An 18,338-nucleotide genomic window follows, 5' to 3' on the forward strand; every position below is an offset into this window, starting at 1 on the left:
TTTATCAAGAGCATGTCGCCATCCTCGCACCCAGACTCCTTGAGGTCTGGAATGAGTCGCCCAGTCTGGCCACCTTGCCCCAATCCATGCGCGAAGCCCTCATAACCGGGCTCCCCAAGCCGGGCAAGCCCCTTGATGAATGCAGGTTCTACAGACCCCTATCTCTAATTAACACTGACACACAAATCTTTGCCAAGATAATTGCATGCAGATTCCTCCCCATAATGACACACTTAGTCCATCCAGGTCTGAGCGGCTTTGTCCCCGGTCGATCGACGGCCCTCAACATCCGCCGGCTGTTCAATGTTATGTCAAGAATCGATTCCAATACCGGGGCCGTCGCGGTCACCCTCGACGCTCAGAAGGCGTTCGACATGGTCTCTTGGCAATATATGTGGGCTGTACTGCATAAAATGGGAATTGACCCTTATATGATATGATATATATTAAACTACTGTATACAAACCCTGTGGCCAGAGTCCTAATTAACAGGTGTCATAACCCTTCATGAGCCACCGGGGCACCCGCCAGGGCTGCCCATTCTCCCCTATACTGTTTGCGCTGGCTATCGAGCCCATGGCTGACAATGTCCATCAAAGGCACACCCGTAAGGGTATATGGCTGCGGGACACACCGGAGATAATCTAATTGTACGCCGATGATGGACTTCTCTATGTCCGAGACCCGTCCGTCCATCTAGACCCGATTATACGCAACATAACCAAAATTGGCACATTCTCGGGCTTCACTATTAACTACACGAAATCTGAAATATTCCCACTCACTGCGGCAACCCCCCAACCAACCTGCAAATTCCCTCTCCGCTGGTCCCCAGACGGAATCAGATACCTTGGGGTCCAGGTATCCCTCTCGAGACCTTCGCTATTGGCCGACAACTACACGGCTACAGCGCAGGCCGTGGAAACCCGGATGACGAAATAGCGCAACCTCCCACTCTCCCTATCGGGCAAGCTGTCCCTAATCAAAATGATAATAGTCCCTAAGCTTCTTTACATCTTGGTAAATGTCCCGATCTGGCCTGGGAAACAATACTTCAGGAACCTGCACTCCGCATGCGCCCAATTTCTATGGCACTCTGGTGCGGTAGTTCTTGAACATCGGAACTATGGTGGCCAAAAAATGTATATTACAGCACTGGAAGCGCTGCTCTCTCCCCTCATTCGAGATGTGGCTGAAGGCCCTCACCTGGACTCATATGTGTGAAGAGGACTACATTAACATTCTCCCCACAACCTCTTTCCCCAAAAATGTATGGACAGAATTTTGTAGCTACCTGAAAAGTAAAGACAATATTGAACTACTTTCCTCCCCCCCGGTAGACTCATAGACCTGGCTGTCTCCTGGAACGTGTTGAACTGAGCGAGCTGCTGCCGCCTGCCCTCTATAGAAAACCCCTGTACGTAATGCCGTTTTGTACTGTATTGTGTACCTGCTCTTGCCTCATGCCAATAAAGAAAAGTTAAAAAAAATAAAAATTGATGGCAGGTATAACTGGATCAGCGGGAGAGGAACTTGATTAGTTCAACATCCAGAATGCCCACATTGGACAATTTTTCCAACAAAGCAATACGTTCATTTCTCATGGCAGGAAAAGGATTAGAATCTAAGAGTATAGCAGCGTTGGTCACAGAGTTACCGATTAGCCTTTCAAACTATATTACAGCCCTTATCAGACGGCTTTGACTACCTCACTCAAATTCTGTAATTCAAGTAGGGTGCCCCTTTGCTTTTGAGTCAGATTATGAGTGGAATTGCAGGAAGTGTGCCTCGGGAGCCACTAGATCGTGAAATGCCTCCAGACAACCTGAAGGCATCGGTGAATTGAACTGTGACCAGCTGTTTTGTTTCGTACCGTTTGTTGTAGCCAACGGGCACCGTAGGATCACACCTTTCCACTTGGCATTCCAAGGTGAGCTGGTCTGACCCTGTGACCCTCCTGGGCCTTTTCCAATCGCGGGCCGTGTTCTTGTGTGCCCCCAGCCCCAGCGTGCTGCCTTGATTCCCTGACTCCCTTCTTTCCTCTTCCCCTCCCTCTGCCCGCCTCCCAGCCCTCCCTCCACCCGTGATTGGTTAGTTCTCCGGTCTTACCGGACACTCCCAGGGCAGCCCCTGCAGCTAGGGGCCCCAAAGGCAAAGGGCAGCTGCCACAGTGGCGGCTCATGTTAGCTTCTGTGGGTGTTGGCAGGGGAGGCCAGATGTCAACCTGCAGCGACAAGCGCGGTAAGAGTGCCCCGTGTAAGGGACAGAGCTTGCACTCCACCCTGGATACCCTGCCACATAGCAAACTTCCCCACAAAATATATTGTGGTACCTAGGCCTTTCTCCCACTTTACAGGACTCTCGGACCTAGGTGTGTTTTTATTTATTTAATTGCATTGTGAAAGTATTTAATTTGTATTGTTACCTTGGCCTTTCTCCCACTTTACAGGACTCTCGGACCTAGGTGTGTTTTTATTTATTTAATTGCATTGTGAAAGTATTTAATTTGTATTGTTACCTTGGCCTTTCTCCCACTTTACAGGACTCTAAGACCTAGGTGTGCTGGCTCCGTTGTTAAAGTACATTGTGAAAGTAGTGCTGTGTTTGGTTCTTGCCTTCTTGTTAAGCATACACCTAGCAAACTGTTCTACTACTGTCTGAGCCCTTGTTGTGCTCAATTGTTTATTTATTGCACCCCTCCCTGCGCCCTTCCCTAGTGTTATCCCCGCCCCTACCACCCCCTCCCTTCATCCCTTCCTCTTCTCTCCTCTCCCTATCTACTCTATGGTGCTCTCTTTTCTTTTCAAACTGCTTCTCCATCGACTATCCTGCTCTCCTTACTAACTAAATCTGGTAAGAAGTTGTTTAAAAAGGACATCCTTGTCTCCAACCCAGGCCTCCCTATTGCTGACACCTATACCAGTGCCTCCTATAGGCAAACCCTCACGGACATCCTCTTTGTCATTCCCTCGTCAGACTTATGGACTCTTCATATGGTCTCTGTGCTTTCTCCTCTCTCTTCTTCTCCCATTAATGGTGGCACCCTGTGGGAGGCCTTCCTGGCCTCCTCCGAGTCCTCTAAGATCATAATTCATATACTCCTACGTCCCGCCCCCTTTCCTCCATGCTTATGGGACATTCCTCCGTCCTGAGGGACGGGACCGGAGCACTTTGTAAAAAGCATCCAAAATGTTTGCAAAAATGTCTAGTCCTTCCTCTCTAACCCCGCCCATCTCGGCTCCGCCCCGCGCATCGCCCATCAGTCCTTTTCTCTGCTCATTCGGGACTGGACGCACTTGCATCCGCAGAAGTTTTTCATCCCTTTTTTCCCTCTCAGGCTCTCGCTAGCGATCGTGTACTAGTCGGTCTATGTCGTTCAAACTAGACTTTCCAGATTGTTCATTGTGTCACCGAAGCTTCGCGAGGGTGGACCGTCATCCTCTTTGTCTCGAGTGTTTGGGTCCGGACCACCTTTGGGACTCCAGTTTTTACTGTGATTCCCTTTCGGTCCGGGCACTTCGCCGATTGGAGCGCTGGGAGGAGGTGTTTCAACGTACTCCTCCTTTGCATTTTCAAGTTTTTATCGATGAAAAGAAGAAACGCCCGGTAAGTTCTTTACTTTTTAGAGCATCCCGTGTTATGCAGAAACCTGTGCAGTTCCCTTAGGGACCACTGCAAAAGGCTTAAGACTAAAGGTGTTGGCAGTAAACCCAATGGTAGCAGTCTGTACCACCCAGATTTACCTGGTAGCTGTGGCTGAGCAACCAGACTTCTCTCAAGAAGAGTTAGACAGTATATAGAGTATACAAGATAGGTACCAAAATACAGTAGCACAAGCAAACACTGACCAGAGCTTTGGTATCAAGTATATAATTATTTATTTAAAGACACACTTAGAAACACTCTAGCACTATAATTGTAAGCAAGTTCAAAAACACAGTCACTATTAATATATATACATCCCTTATTCCTTATTAGACAAGTCTTAGTTAACGCCACTTATTTCCAGACAGAGGTGAGCGCTTAACTAAAGATGGCACTCCAATAAGTTGAGAAAAAGGGAGGGAAAAGGCAGAAATTAGGAATAGCACAAAACACAATACTTTAGAAACACTCAGTAAGGCACGAATGTCAAAGTCTACTTGTGAGCAAAAAGTTCAGAGGCCAGGCTCCCTCTTGGAGAGAGTAGAACACCAATGTGCCCAAGATCACACAGTTTTAAAGGCTTGGAAAGTCTTGCAGAGAGTTTAAAAAGGAATCGGTTCAACTCAGAAAAGTTCAGTTAGCCAGCCTAGGGCCAACCCAAGTGGTAAAATGAGGATTTACGAGACACCCCACACAGACTGTTGTGAGGGAGGCCAGGCGGACACAGTACCTTGAAAGTGGAGAGAATCCTCCAGCGGGGGCAGTTGTTCCTGGCAGTGGATGCAAGTCACGGCGTCGTCCAGAGGAAGAGAAGTTCTCGACGTGGAGGAAAGCTGAAGGTCGTTGCACTGCCAGGGAAGAAACCAGCCGCGGAGTTCTCCGGTTAAAAGGTACTACTCTTTTATTTGCGGTAGTGGTAAAAGCATGGTATCCCGGTTGCCGGGTGCTTGACACAGGCAAGGCGGCCACAAGATGATCTGGGAAGGCGAAAAAGGCGGGTAAACTGGTTATCCCCACCAGTCCAAGGAAGAAGACTCTTCGGGATGAAGATCTCCTCTGTCGTTGGAAGAAGTGGTGAGTCGGTTCAGCAGGGCTCCACCGGTGGTTTCGTTGTTGCAGGTCGGCTCAGCTTCTCCCTCTTCAGATTCTTTGGTCCTGTGGCGACGTCTGAAGTCCCAGTCCCGAAAGTCCTGCTTTTATGCTTAAAACCCCCATTCATCAGTCCTAGCTGTTACTCAAACATGCTAAGCGGTGAGCCGGCGGCTCACCACTGGGCCAATCACACAAGAGTGCGACTTGAGTTGCCGAGGCAACTCAGTCCAGGGTGCCTAAACCCCACTCCCACACATCCTGTATACCCAGACAGAGTGGCACCACTTTTGGAGGCTTCTGTGTAGTCCTGGTGAAAAGACCCAACCGGGGAATAAATATTAAATAAATAACCCGGCGGTATCTTTAACATTGCACCAAAACGTGGTGCGTTTAAAATGAATGGGAAAATCCCATTAGTAAATATTCTTAAGGAATATTCTGCGTGGTAACCACTGCCACCAGCCAGAAACTCATTGAGGGGGGACTGCATAGTGCCCCCTCGAAAAACAGACCCAGGGGCAATCTAACAACCCCTACCAGTACTTTGACAATATGATGGTTTGTACTGGTTCTGTTCCCAATTTAAGACTAGTAAAGTCAATGGTGACTTTACATGCCCTGGGAGACAGTAGTCAGTCCCAGGGTATGGAGTCTATAGTGGGGGGTCACTATGACACCCCTGTGTCACTGCACTGAGGGTGCTGTGTAACACACTTACCAAAAACCACATGAAACCCTATGAAAACACATCACAAAGTCAAAGGATATCTCAAATCATGTGGGAGAAAGAGAGTCTCACTCTTAGCAGGAGAAAAAAATGAACCCCAAAAATCCAGCAAAGCTGCTGAGGGACTCACTAGGTTTGGGAAATTAGCCTTAACAGAGAATTCTCCCTAACACCCTGGCCGGGAGATACCTTTCCGGGCTCTTCCCGAGCCGGGAGGAGTGTTAGCCGCTCTGTCACCAGGGATTGCCCTGAGGTGCCTTCTAGGCCTAATAATTGTACGGGAGTTTTCTCCGAGGGTCTCCGTAAGGGGCCTGTTGATACCGGAGTACACTCTGAGGCCCCTCCTGTGGGCTGCTTGTAGACCCAGTTCTAATGAGTCTTGGGGTACCGCAGCTAGCTCTGAGGCCTCTTTATCCGCTTCCCTCAAATACCGGGGTACGCCCGAGGCCTTGGTTGGGCTTGGTGTTACCGAACGGATGTTTGAGGCCTGCATTTGTAAGGCTGTTACCGGACCTGGGTCCGAGGTCCCTCGTACAGAAGCTAAAGTTACCGACATTTCTGAGAGGCCTGGTAAGGCCTTATTAGTGAAAGTTGTTTCTCACCGTTCCCGCTCTTGTGGCGACGCCAGAACTGTTGAGGGGGCAAAGAAGGAAAGTTCTTCCTTTACCGGCAGTGCCGAGGTCCTTCCTGAGAAGGCTAATTTGGCTATTGGTATGTCGCAGAAACAGTTCATTCCTCATAGTACCGGCTCGGCCAAGGTTCCTTACGTAAAGGCTAAAGTTGAGACCCCTGATCCATCGACTGGGACCCCTGCCTCACTTCCTCACGTGCCGCAGTTCCCCTCAGGTGATGGCAAAATGGTGGCCGTTCCCGCCACGACCACGGTGGCCATTTTGGGCGCTTCCCCTACAACTACGCCATGGGCCTCAGGTCTAGGGCTTGGTTCTGTGGGTGAACATAAAATTCCTTGTGCGCATCCGTTTCGCCCAGTTTACGACTGGAACGCTCGGATGCCCCTTCCGCACAATGTTTTGTTGCCTGTGGGGTCAGCATCTTTGATTTTTGTGGACACTTCGGGGGATGGGCCTGTCTGGCAACCCTCCCCTTTACGTCCCTGGAATTATCCTCCTCATGAGAGGCCTCCTCCGGTAGCTCCAAAACCATCTGGAGGACGCTTTTTTCTGCAAATTTCAGATGCTCATGCGTACCGACCCCATGAGGGAATATTTCAAGGGTCTTTTTAGGGAGATATGCCCACCTGCGCCTCCGGCTCCACCCGCTCCTCCGATGGCTTCGCCGGCGCCGCCCTTGCCTACGGTGCCTCCCCCGACCCTTCCGCCATTGTCCCCTTTGGACAAGGCAGTGCCTGACACGGTTCAGCAGGATCCTGACCAGTCGGATGATGCGCAGGGCGATCAGGACAACGAGGACCTGCCCCACTCTATTAGAGCTTTTCATGACTGGGTACTGGATATGATGTGCTTTTTGGATGTTCTGGTGCCCGAGGCACCCGCTCCGCAGGAGGGTGTGCTTTCAGGGGCGTTCACCCTGTCTCCTTTGGAACGTACTGGCCTGTTCTTGCCGATGTCCGTAGGGTCTGGGAAAAGCTACACTCTGGACTTTTCATCAATAAGAAAATTGTTGCGCGATACAGGCTGCATTCTCCGGAAGAGGTGGCCCTGTCGCCTTGTCCGCCCCCCTCCTCCACAGTGGTGGCTATGGCCACTTTACAGTCCAGGCCTGCAGCATCCTCTTCTACGACGGCTACTCAGGTTCTGGGGAAGGAGAACAAGCTCCTCGACTCACTTGGGAGGAGGATTTTTGCTAACTCGGTCTTGCAGCTCCGGCAGACCAATGCAGAACTGGTGTTAGCGGGGGCGAATATGAGGATGTGGAAAGCTCTGTCGGAGTTTGAGAAGTTAATTCGGTCGAGAAGCTGGAAGTCTTTAAGGCGGGATTGTCCGATGCCAGGGTCTTGGCCCAGGATCTGCTGGAGTCCGGGGCTCATCACGTAGACACTTCGGCTCGGGGCCTTATGCTGGGAGTTGTTACCTCCAGAAAGGGGTGGTTGCATGCCACCAAATTCTCAAAGGAGGTGCAGGACAAGGTGTTGGAACTTCAGTTTGACGGTAAGGAGCTTTTCCATTCTACAACGGATGTGGAGCTGACCAAAACGAAGGACAGCACCCAGACAGCCAAGTCCTTGTCCGTCCTGGTTAAAACTCCTTTTAGGACCCAGAGACTGTTTTCGCAAAGCTGGCCCTCTTCTGGGTTTAGAAGTTTTCTAGACCGGAAATCTCGTAGAGTGGATACCCCTTTGGGTAATAACCGCCAGAGGCAGCAACGGACTCGGTTTTTCTCCCGCTCCTCAGCCTCCTCCTCAGGTTCATGTGTTAACACCACTGAAAAGCCTGCAAAATGAGGGTTCTCCGCTCTCGTACGAGTCCCCGGTGGGAGGACGCATTGCGTCTCTGTTAGACAGAATCCTGTGCAGTTCCCTTAGGGAACACTACAGAAGATTAAGACTACAGGTGAGAGCAATAAATCCCCTTTGGTATCAGTCTGTACCACAAAGATTTAGTTGGTAGCTGTGGCTGAGCAGTCAGGCTTATCTCAAGAGGGAGATGAGCAGTATTCAGGGTTTACACATTAGGCCTACAGTACTATGGGACAAGGAAACACTGACGAAAGCTTTGTATTAAAAAATAGATATATATTTATTTTATACACTTCTATTAAAATAAATGTATCACAGTCATCAAGCAAGTTAAATTAAGTCAAAGGAAAAATATACACACTCCCAAGTTAAATTGTAGACCAAGTGAACCAGAGTGAAAACTGAGCAAAACGGCACAGTGAAAACCACACACAAGGGATGCTCTAGCAATTTCTCACAAGGGAGGGAAAACACAAGTTATTCAGAAATACTTTCTTACACCCCCTAGCAACACTTCCCATAAGTTTGTGAACCAGTTTAAGCAAGACAGTGCATCAGTATAGGCATTACTTAAATGAAAACAGAGCAAAATGGCATTTTACAAGGTTTAGAAAAGGGAAGGAAAGGGCAGTTGTAAATAATAGGTGCACCACACAGTTCTAGATGAGAATCAATCTAAAGAAGGCAGATCTAAGGAATGTAGCCAGAGTCAGTAGGCCTGTGCCAGAATCAGTGGTACAGGGCCCAGGAGCAAAATGTTCTTGTAGCTGCAGTCAAGTCTTTGGTTAACAAATTTGAAAAGGTGGATGCAGACGTTGAAAAGACAATGTTGAGAGAGGGGCGGCCAACCCAACAGGTAGGTAAAGGATTTAAAACACCTTTAGTGCTACCGCAAAGAAAGGGCGGCCGGGCGGAACAATGTACCTTTAAATGAAGAAGTGGCTCCTGCGGTGACGGTTGTTCCTGGAGTTCGGGTGATCCAGCAGAGGAAGAGAGGCTCTCGTCGTGGAGGAAGGTTCGAGTTACTGCACTACCCAGGGATGAAACTAGCTGCGGTGCTGCCCGACGAATAAAAGGTACACTCCTTTAAATCGTGGTCCGGGTGGACTGGTGCCTGGCTATCTGGCCACCGAGTACAGGGTACTGGCGATTCGACTAAGGCAGGTCCAGGAAGGCGATAAGCAAACTGGTTGGCCCAACCAGCCCAAGGGAAGAAGGCTCTTGCAGATGAAGATCTCCTCGCGGTGTGTGGAGAAAAGTGGTGAGATACTGCAGCAGGGCTCCAGCAGTGGTTCAGTCGTTGCAGATGTCTTTGGCTTCTCTCCTCTTCGGCTTCTTAGTTCCAGTGGCGACGTCTTGCTCTTCCAGTCCTCAGGACCCTGCTTTTATGCAAAAATAGCCCCATTCATTCAGCCTAGCTGTGTCATGATCTCTGTTTCCAAAAGGCCAGGACTTACCCAACTCCCTTGGAAGCAGACCCATAACCCAGGTTCCGAGTGCCAGCCAGTCCCAATTGGGACCTTTTGGACCCTGTCCTGGCGCCAGGCTCATAAATATGCCCAGTCCCAGCGCTGCAAGCGCCGGGCTCATAATGCTTGGGTGGACTTACCTGCAGCAGACCATGCTGCTTACTTACCTGCCAGTTGAACCCCTGATCCTCTTCTGTTTGGGACTACTTTTCCTGTTGGGTGGGGCAGGAGCCACTCCCTAGGTTCAGAACACTGGAACTCTTCTGGAAAGCAGGAACTCTTTTCTTACCTAGGCGTGGCTGTGGAAGGAGACATCTAAGCACTACAGGAAGTTATTTTAAACCACACCCGATGGATGAATCTTGCTTTGCGTTATTCTGCATCCTCTGCAGCAGAACGCTCATCGTGTCTTCTGCATCTGATCCTGGGCCTAAAGGAAAAAGGCTTACCATCCTGAATCCAGCCTTCAGCAACATCTATAAAGACAAGAAAGAACAGGTTAGCACTACGGTCTTCAGTGACAGCGCATCTCTTACCTGGTCCCATCGGCTGTCATCAACGCCTCGCGCAGCATTCCTGCATCTGAAAGACAAAGGCTTACCTACTCTTCACGCGCTCCGGAGGTCATCGCACTGCATTCCGGCATCTGAAAGACAAAAGCTTACCAACTCTTCGAACGTTCCGGAGGCCTTCGGCGCTGCATCCCGCATCTGTAAGACAAAAGAAGGTGCGTTTAAAGATATTGGGTAACGTTAAATACTCACGTGCCATTACTCCATCCACGCCGAACTCAGTGGGCATTCCGGCATCCTTCAGCAGCTCCGAACTGGTACCTGCAAAATAAAAGGACAGTTAGTGCGCATCGTGAAGCAAGCAACAAGCGGTTACTTACGCGCTTCCAGGCGCTTCTAGTCCGCATACGGGTCCATCCTCGACTCACTTCAGCCAGTCAACCGCCATCGCCGGAACCCTGCAAAATAAGAGACAGCATTACAAAAGACTTTTAAAGACACTTGAAATACTCGGAACTCACCGTTCGTGAAGTAAACGACGGACAGCAGTCCTCTGAAGTCAAGAGGCCTGCGCTACCTATCCAGTGAAGAAACTGGTTACAGCACCCTGCCCCGAGGCAGATGGAGAGCTCGGCATTCACTTACCTAAGGTGAGAGCGTTAACCTTTGGGGTTCTACAGGAGAGGAGAAAAGGAAAGAGATAGGGACACCCCAATAACCCCAGTTCATTAATCCCATATTTTCTATCTGCAGACATCTTACTCTTCGAGTCAGGCATACAGTGCACAGAGGTCCAGCCCAAAGAGCCAACCGGGTGCTACACATCACTTTGGAAGATACGGTAGTCGCCCAGTCAAGACCGGCGCCTCTGCGAGAATCAGGTGAGCGTTACAAGCTGTCACTCACACAGTGGAGTGGTCATCTTGGCGGGACATCCCTCCAGTCTATCAGGATAGAGTGTGACATGGGTAGCGGAGGCAACCCTGTCCAGGGGTCCTACTCCCCCTCCCACACAACGGACCCACCCCAGACTCAGTGGCGCCGAAAGGAGGGCTTCTGGGCAGAAGCCCGCCAAAAGGACGAACAAAGGATCCCCGACCTGGGTTAGGAGTTTAGAGAAAGACACGACAAAGAATTTATATTAAAGTTCTGGCAAATAAAACCTACCGGAGTAAAGTTAATATTAAAATAAACTGGCGGTATGTTAGAGGCTGTCAGAAAAAGTGGTAGCCTCGAACAATGGGAAAATCCCATAGGGAGCTATTTGCGGTCGAATATTTATGGTAGTAACCACTACCGCCAGCCAGAAACTTTAGAGAGAGGGACTGTATGGTACACCCTCGAAAATGAACATAGGGAAAAACTATGAACCCTTTCCAGTACCTCCATAGTAAGATGGGTTGTACTGATTAAGTTCATAGAAATTGAATAGTAAAGTCAATTGGGACTTTATATGCCCTGGGAGACAGTCGTCAGTCCCAGGGGATGGAGTCTGTTTGGGGGTCGCTACAACACCCGTGTCACCTCACTGAGGGTGCTGTGTAACACATGTGAATAAAGATGGTTCCTATGGGGTTGAGAAAATCCCATAGACATTAAACACAAAAATAGCCTAGAACACACGTGGCAAAAATGCTTAAGAGTGGGAAAAAGAGTGTCACTCTTAGCAGGTAAAAAGAAAGAAACCCTTCAAATCCAGCAAAGCTGCTGGGGGACTCTATAGGTAAGGGAAATTAGCCATAGAATGAGAATTCTCTCTAACAGTCTCATTGGGAGGTGTGGCAGACCATCACCGAGGACAGGTGGATCTTGTCAGTCGCTCGGGCGGACTTCGGCTTACCCTTACCCCACCCTTCAACCCTCCTTCCAAGCAGTCGGGGTCATCCTCCCTAAAAGTCGAGATTCAGAAACCTCTGGATCTCAGAGCTGTGGAACCCGTTCTCCTTGGGGAACAAGCGGAGGGCTTCTACTCCCGGCAGTTTACGGTGCCTAAATCCAACCAGGCTAGCCTGCGCACCATCCTAGACCTTTCCCAGTTCAATCTTTTCCTACCCCAAGATGAATTCAAGATGATCACGCCCGGACAGATACGGTCCTCCTTGCAGATGGGCGATTGGCTCAGCGTGGTGGACTTTCAGGATGCGTACATGCATATTCTGATTTGAAATGCACACAGGAGATATCTCCGCTTCTCTGTGGGAGAGGAGCACTCCAGTTTCCAGTGCTTCCTTTTGGCCTCAGCTCGGCGCCGCATGTCTTCACAAAGATGTCGGTGATCGCGGCCTACCTTAGTCTGCAGGGTATCCATGGTTATCCCTATTTGGACGACTGGCTCTTACGCAGCCTGTGTCCTTTCAAAGCCGCCTGCAATCTTCAGTCTCTCCTCCAGCTCCTGTTCCACCTTGGGCTGTAGGTGAACTGGCGGAAATCTTCTATGACGCTCTCTCAGGACTTGATTTTCCTGTGTTTACGCCTGAACACAATCGACTGCAGAGTGTACCTGACCGGGGACAGGATGGCAGATCTGTTGGCCACGTGTCAGATGTTTGCGCAGTCGGAGAACATGTCGGCCTGGTGGTTCCAGAGGCTTCTGGGCCTCATTGCCTCGTGTGTGTTGGCTCTTCCTCTTGCCCGTCTCAAAATGAGGTGGACTCAGATGGCTCTTTGGAGTTCTTGGCTTTAGGATGTGGATCCGGATTCCAAGTTGATAACGATTCCAGCTTTCCTGAGAGCAGACCTGGACTGGTGGTCGTCGCTCAGCAACCTGTCGGTAGGGGTGGGGTTTCAGGACCCAGCCCCGATGGTAACGGTCACGACGGATTCCTCCCTTCTGGGGTGGGGTGCGATGTTGGATCTTCTTACATCAACAAGCAACGGGAACCAAGTCTCTACCCCCCCACCCCCCAATCGTAGACCTGTCCATCCAGATTTGGGAGTGGGCGGTTCTTCATGGTGTCTGGCTGCTTGCAGTACACATCCCAGGCCAGCTGAATGTCATGGCAGATGCCCTAAACCGGCGGACGATGGTCAGCTACGTGTGGGAGTCGAAGGCGGAGGTCCTCTCATGGATTTTCCTGCGTTGGGGCACACCGGAGATGGACCTCTTTGCTATGACGGCAAACAAGAAGCTTCCTCTGTATGCCTCTAGAAGCGGGTTGGGAGCCTCCTCTCTGGGGGATGCTCTCGAGATTCCATGGCACAACATGAGGGCTTATGCCTTCCTGCCTCTAGTTCATCGAACAATTTGCAAATTGAGGAACTCGGTGAACTGTTCTCTTCTACTCATAGCCCCGTGGTGGCCGGACAGGTTTTGGTTCTCAGAACTTCAACACCTGTCGGTGTATTCGCCAATCAGGCTACCGGTGACCCCCGATCTTCACCAGGGGGAACAGCAGCTGTGGCACCCCTCCCCACAATCGCTCAGCTTGGCGGCATGGTGCCTGTTTTTAAGTCTTTAAAATATTTTAGCCTGTCTGCGAATAACATGCGTATTATCCAAGCAGCCAGAAAACCCTAGACTAGGTCCCAGTACAGAAGCAAATGGCTATGGTTCTGTCATTGGTGTTTAAACAAGCAGTTGGACCCAAGGGGGGCTACAATTGACAAGGTTCTGTCCTTTGTATCCCATTTAACAGAGTCGGGTGTTCACGTTCTGTCATGCAGAACTTACCTTTCGGCGGTTTCCGCTTACCTATCTACGGACCAATGCTCTTACTCTCTGTCTAACCCAGTGGTTAAGAGGCATTTTGCAGGCTTGTCGCACCTTTATCCTCCGATTCATAGTCCGCACCCGGCGTGGGATCTAAATGTGGTCCTGACGGCGTTGTGCCATAAACCTTTCGAACCAATGGCCACGGTGGACCTCAAGTACCTGTCGTGGAAGGTGTCCTTTTTGGTCGCTGTTACTTCAGCAAGGTGCGTGAGTGAGCTCCAGGCTTTGTCAGTGGAGCATCCCTTCTTGGTCTTTCACAAGGATAAGGTAGTCCTACAGACAAATCCTACTTTCCTGGCGGAGGTGGTCTGAGTTCCATCTAAACCAATCAATCTCCCTGCTGGTCTTTTTTCCGAACCCCGCCTCAAAGGCAGAAAGGCTTCTGCATTGCCTCGATGTTAGAAGGGCTTTTAAGTTCTATCTGGACAGAACCTCCGAGCTTAGGAGTTCTCAACTGTTTGTGACCTTTGGTAATCCACAAGGTAAGCAGGCCTCTAAGGCGACTATCTCTCGATGGATCGCTGCCTGCATTACGGAGTCTTACGCCGTCCAAGGGCTGAAGCCTCCTAAAGGTATTGATGCACACCTGGTGCGGGGCAAGGCAGCCGCGGTTGCCTTTCAGACATATGTCCATCGCAAAGGCGGCTACTTGGGCCTCCCCATCTGCTTTTTGTAAGCATTATTGTCTAGACATGAGCTAAAGATATGATGCTCAGTTTGGTCAGGCTGTGCTGAAGAACCTTTCCCAGTAAGGTTTTTTTTTTTCCATCCACCCATAGTTCCTGTAAGGAGTGCTTGGGAATCTCCCATAAGTATGGAGGAAAGGGGACGGGACGTAGGAGTATAACCAGGTTACTCACCGTAGTGACCACCTTACTCCTAGTCCATAGTCCCCTTCCCTCCATACGTCCGCCCGCTATCCCCTCGAATAAGGTTCCTCTGTTATTGCTAAGGGGTCCCTGACCTGGCGATAGAAAGGGACTGATGGGCGATGCGTGGGGTGGAGCCGAGATGGGCGGTGTTACGGCCGCGTGCCGGGCCCCGCGCAGAAAGAGAGGAAGGACTAAAAATGTTGGCAACATTTTTGGATGCTTTTTACAAAGTGCTCTGGTCCTGTCCCACAGGACGGAGAAATGTCTCAGAAGTATGGAGGAAAGGGGACTATGGACTAGGAGTAAGGTGGTCACTACGGTGAGTAACCTGGTTATTTACCTGAATGGCACCGTCTTGATCCAAGGCCCTCAGGCCAGTCTTCTCCTCTTTCATAGATGCTTCCTGCGCCTCATCAATTTCCTTCCTTCTCCTGATGTTCCCTCTCTTCCCTGCCTCTCCCTGCTATCTCCCCCCTGGCTCCTCCTTCCCCCCCCTCAGGCTAATTGTACACCTCTGCAGGGCATACCTCTGACTTATACCCCTCCCTGGAAGTCTCTCGTGGATGGCAACCTTCTCCGTATTGCCACTCTAAACTCTCGCTCAGCTGTCAAACACTCCTCTGACATCTGCCTCCTCCTTGAAGAACTTGACCTTGATGTTCACAGCCAGCTCTGTCACAAGCTTTGACACTCTCCTCGCCGATGGCTACAAGATCCTCTCTGTGCCCAGGTCCAACCGTTCCGGAGGGGGTGTAGCCCTGATCTTCTCCGAGTGGATTCCTGCCTCTGTCATTCCTACACAGGCCTACACTTCTTTTGAATGCCTCGTCTGCAGGCTCTCTCTCCCAGCCATTCCTTTACTGTGACTACCTTCTATCGGCCACCTGGTCGGATCCCCTTCCTCTCTGAGTGGGCGGACCTCTCCTCTTCTCTCCTGGTCTCGACCACTCAACTCCTCCTTCTGGGAGACTTTAACATCTACCTGAATGCTTTTTGTCCTTCCTCTGCACTCTACAACGACCTCTGTGACTCTCTCACTCTGTCCTCCCCTCTTGCCCGACTCACTCTGCATAGCACACTCTGGATGTTCTGATCTCTTCAGATCTTCCCACCACTTTCTCTTTTCCTCCCAGCTCACTCTCTCCACCCCTCAGGCCAAGCCAACTCTGGCACTGCCACCTAACTTCTCGGTTATCCGACCCATGAAGAGTTTGTCAGTTGAGGCTTTCACTGCCACTTTCTCCCCCTACCCACTACCCTTTTGGCTGACTCCCCCCCCGACACAGCCCTCTCAATGTTCCACTCTATCTCTGACACTCTTGATGTTCTTGCCCTGGTCATCGTAAGGATCCGCTTGAAGCCCAAAGCCAAGTGCAACTCCTGGTACAACTCAAACCTCGCCACCCTTAAATGTAAGTGCAGGGTGGCTGAGAGGTAATTATGTGCTTCCAGTACATCCTCTGACAAACTGGCCTGCTGCCTGCTCCAAAGGCAATACAGGCTCTCTGTCCGCACCAAGAAGAGAGCCCACATCCAATTCCATTTCTCTGCGGCATCGAACAACTCAGCCGAATTCTTTAAAATCTGCAAGGAGCTAGCCAACCCTGCTGCAGTCTCTACCTCGCCTGTCCCTCCCAGGCCCTCTGCACGGCCCTGGCTTCTCATTTCATCTCAAAAACTCAAGACATCCTGTCCTCTCTCTCTTCCTTCCCCCCTGCCCCCTCTCTCTTCCTTCCCCCCTGCCCCCTCTACTCCCTGCTCTTCCTCTGGCCCTTCTTTAGCCACCTCCCCTCCCTCTTTCTCTGCCTTTCCCATGTTCTCCCCAGACGAGGTTTATAGACCATTCTGATCTATGAAAGTCTCATCAAAACAGGTTCACTGCTGTTCCTCTAAAACCATCAAGGACCATATTGACACCTTGACCCCTGCTCTGACTGACTTCTGCAACCACTCCTTCGCCCCTGGAGTCTTCCCTTCCGCCCCTGACGCACCCTCTTGTGCACCCTCTTAAGAAACCCTCTGCCGACCCGCCCTGCCCGGCTAACTATCGGCCAATCTCCATCACTCCTTTCCTGGGCAAACTCCTGGAAAAGCTGGCCATCTCTCAGCTTAATCTCCACAGCTTCATCTGTTGGCTGTCTCCACGACCATCAGTCTGGCTTCAGAACTGCAGAAGCATGGAAACTGCTCTCCTGAACATCCGTTAAGACCTGCTCTCCAAACTCGACTCCAACACCCTGTGTCCTCATCTTACTTGATCCCTCGTCTGTCTTTGACACAGTCAACCTTTCCATCCTGCTCAACCATCTCCATGATAACTTGGGTATCACCGATCATGCCCTGGCTTGTATGACCTCTTTCCTCTCCGATCGAACCTCCCAGGTACAACTTGGGTCCTTCCTCTCCTCTATCAGTATCTACCTACCGGTGTTCCCCAGGGGTCTAACCTTTCTCCCTGGCTGTTCAACCAATACCTGGCACTTCTTGCCCACTGCATTGCCGCTCTGTCCCAACTTTCAGGACGACTCGGCTCATTTTCAAGCTCCCTTCCGCCGCCTCTTCTCCTTCTCTCATCTCTGTCTGTCTACTATCCAGGAGTGGTGTGCCGCCAATGATCTCTCCCTTAATGCCAGTAAGACTGAGATTCTCCTCATCGGCACACCTGCTCCCTCCTTTCCTAACCCCCTCTGACAGTTCTCTCTTGGCCTTCTTCCTTCTCCCACCTGTGAGGCTAAAAACTTCGGGGTCATCGTGGACTCCACACACTCCTTCTCTCCTCACATCTCTGACGTCTCTAAGAAGTCACTACCAGCTGCACCTTCTCAGGGTTATTCTTCCTTTCCTCTCCTTCCCCCAGAAGCTCACTGTCTCCAGAGCTCTGGGCCTCTCTAGGCTGGGCTACTGCAATAGCCTCTTTCTGAATCTGCCTGCTTCTACTCTCTGCCCTCTGCAACTCATCCAGAACAGGACTGCAAGACTTGTCCTTGGCCTAAAGCCCAGGGATCGTATCTCTCCAGGACTGAAATCTCTGCACTTGCTCCCAGTGGCTGCGAGGATTAAGTTCAAAACCCTTTGCATTGTCCAAAAGGCCTTCTGCAGCCTTGGCCTCAATACCTTCAACTCTCTCTTCCTAAATACCTTCCTTCTCGAGCTGTTCGCTCATCTGCCTCCAACTCCCTTAGGGTCAGTCGCTTCTCCAAGCAAGGAGTTGGTGGTAGATCTCTTTCTTAGGCTGGGCCCTCCCCCTGGAAAAGCCTCCCTGCCTCCCTGAAACTTGAGAAGAACCATCTCCGGTTCCGGATGCACCTCAAAACCCTCCTCTTTGCTTCTGCTTTCTCTCCTCCTTTCCCCTGCTGAACTCCTGTCTGAAACTGAATCTGCACTGGTCACCTGGCCACCCTCTGATCTCGGGCCCAGGTACCCTCCCCCGCCAGTTGCACTGCCTCCCTGGCAACCCCCGCATTTGGGGACTGTATTCTGTTTCCCTACAGTCCCCTACCAGCACTTGACATCTGATATCTGCACTTACCCGTGTACTTGCCACCAGCTGGCCGTACATTTTACTTGCTGCTTATTTATTCTATTTAATTTGTTACTGTCTATCCCACGTACTGCACTGCCCACTCACCCCCCCCACACTTTTCTCCTTCCCCTGCACTTGCGTGATCTCAATGTCACTTGGCCTAGTAAGATCGCTGTCTGTCTTCCCTCTGTTTCCCCTCCCTTGCCTCATTGCGCCTTGAAACACTTGTGTATAGACGTGTTATAAATGCCATATCATTTCCTTTAATAACTTTGATTTTGCACGAATCTTGGTGTTCCTAGTCCAGTCTGTAGAAATCCGAAAATCCGTCTGCTCTATCTTGACATCA

At 50.6% G+C, this 18,338-nt stretch overlaps 1 protein-coding gene across 1 annotated transcript in view; it reads left to right on the forward strand.

The window, feature by feature from the left end:
- Positions 1 to 18,338, forward strand: part of MASTL (microtubule associated serine/threonine kinase like) — a 1,019,298-nt gene that overhangs the window by 497,372 nt on the left and 503,588 nt on the right. The gene's annotated exons all lie outside the window — the stretch shown is intronic.

The sequence above is a fragment of the Ambystoma mexicanum genome, chromosome 2q (genome assembly GCF_040938575.1).
Source record: "Ambystoma mexicanum isolate Mex_15411 chromosome 2q, UKY_AmexF1_1, whole genome shotgun sequence".
NCBI classification, from domain to species: Eukaryota; Metazoa; Chordata; class Amphibia; order Caudata; family Ambystomatidae; genus Ambystoma; species Ambystoma mexicanum.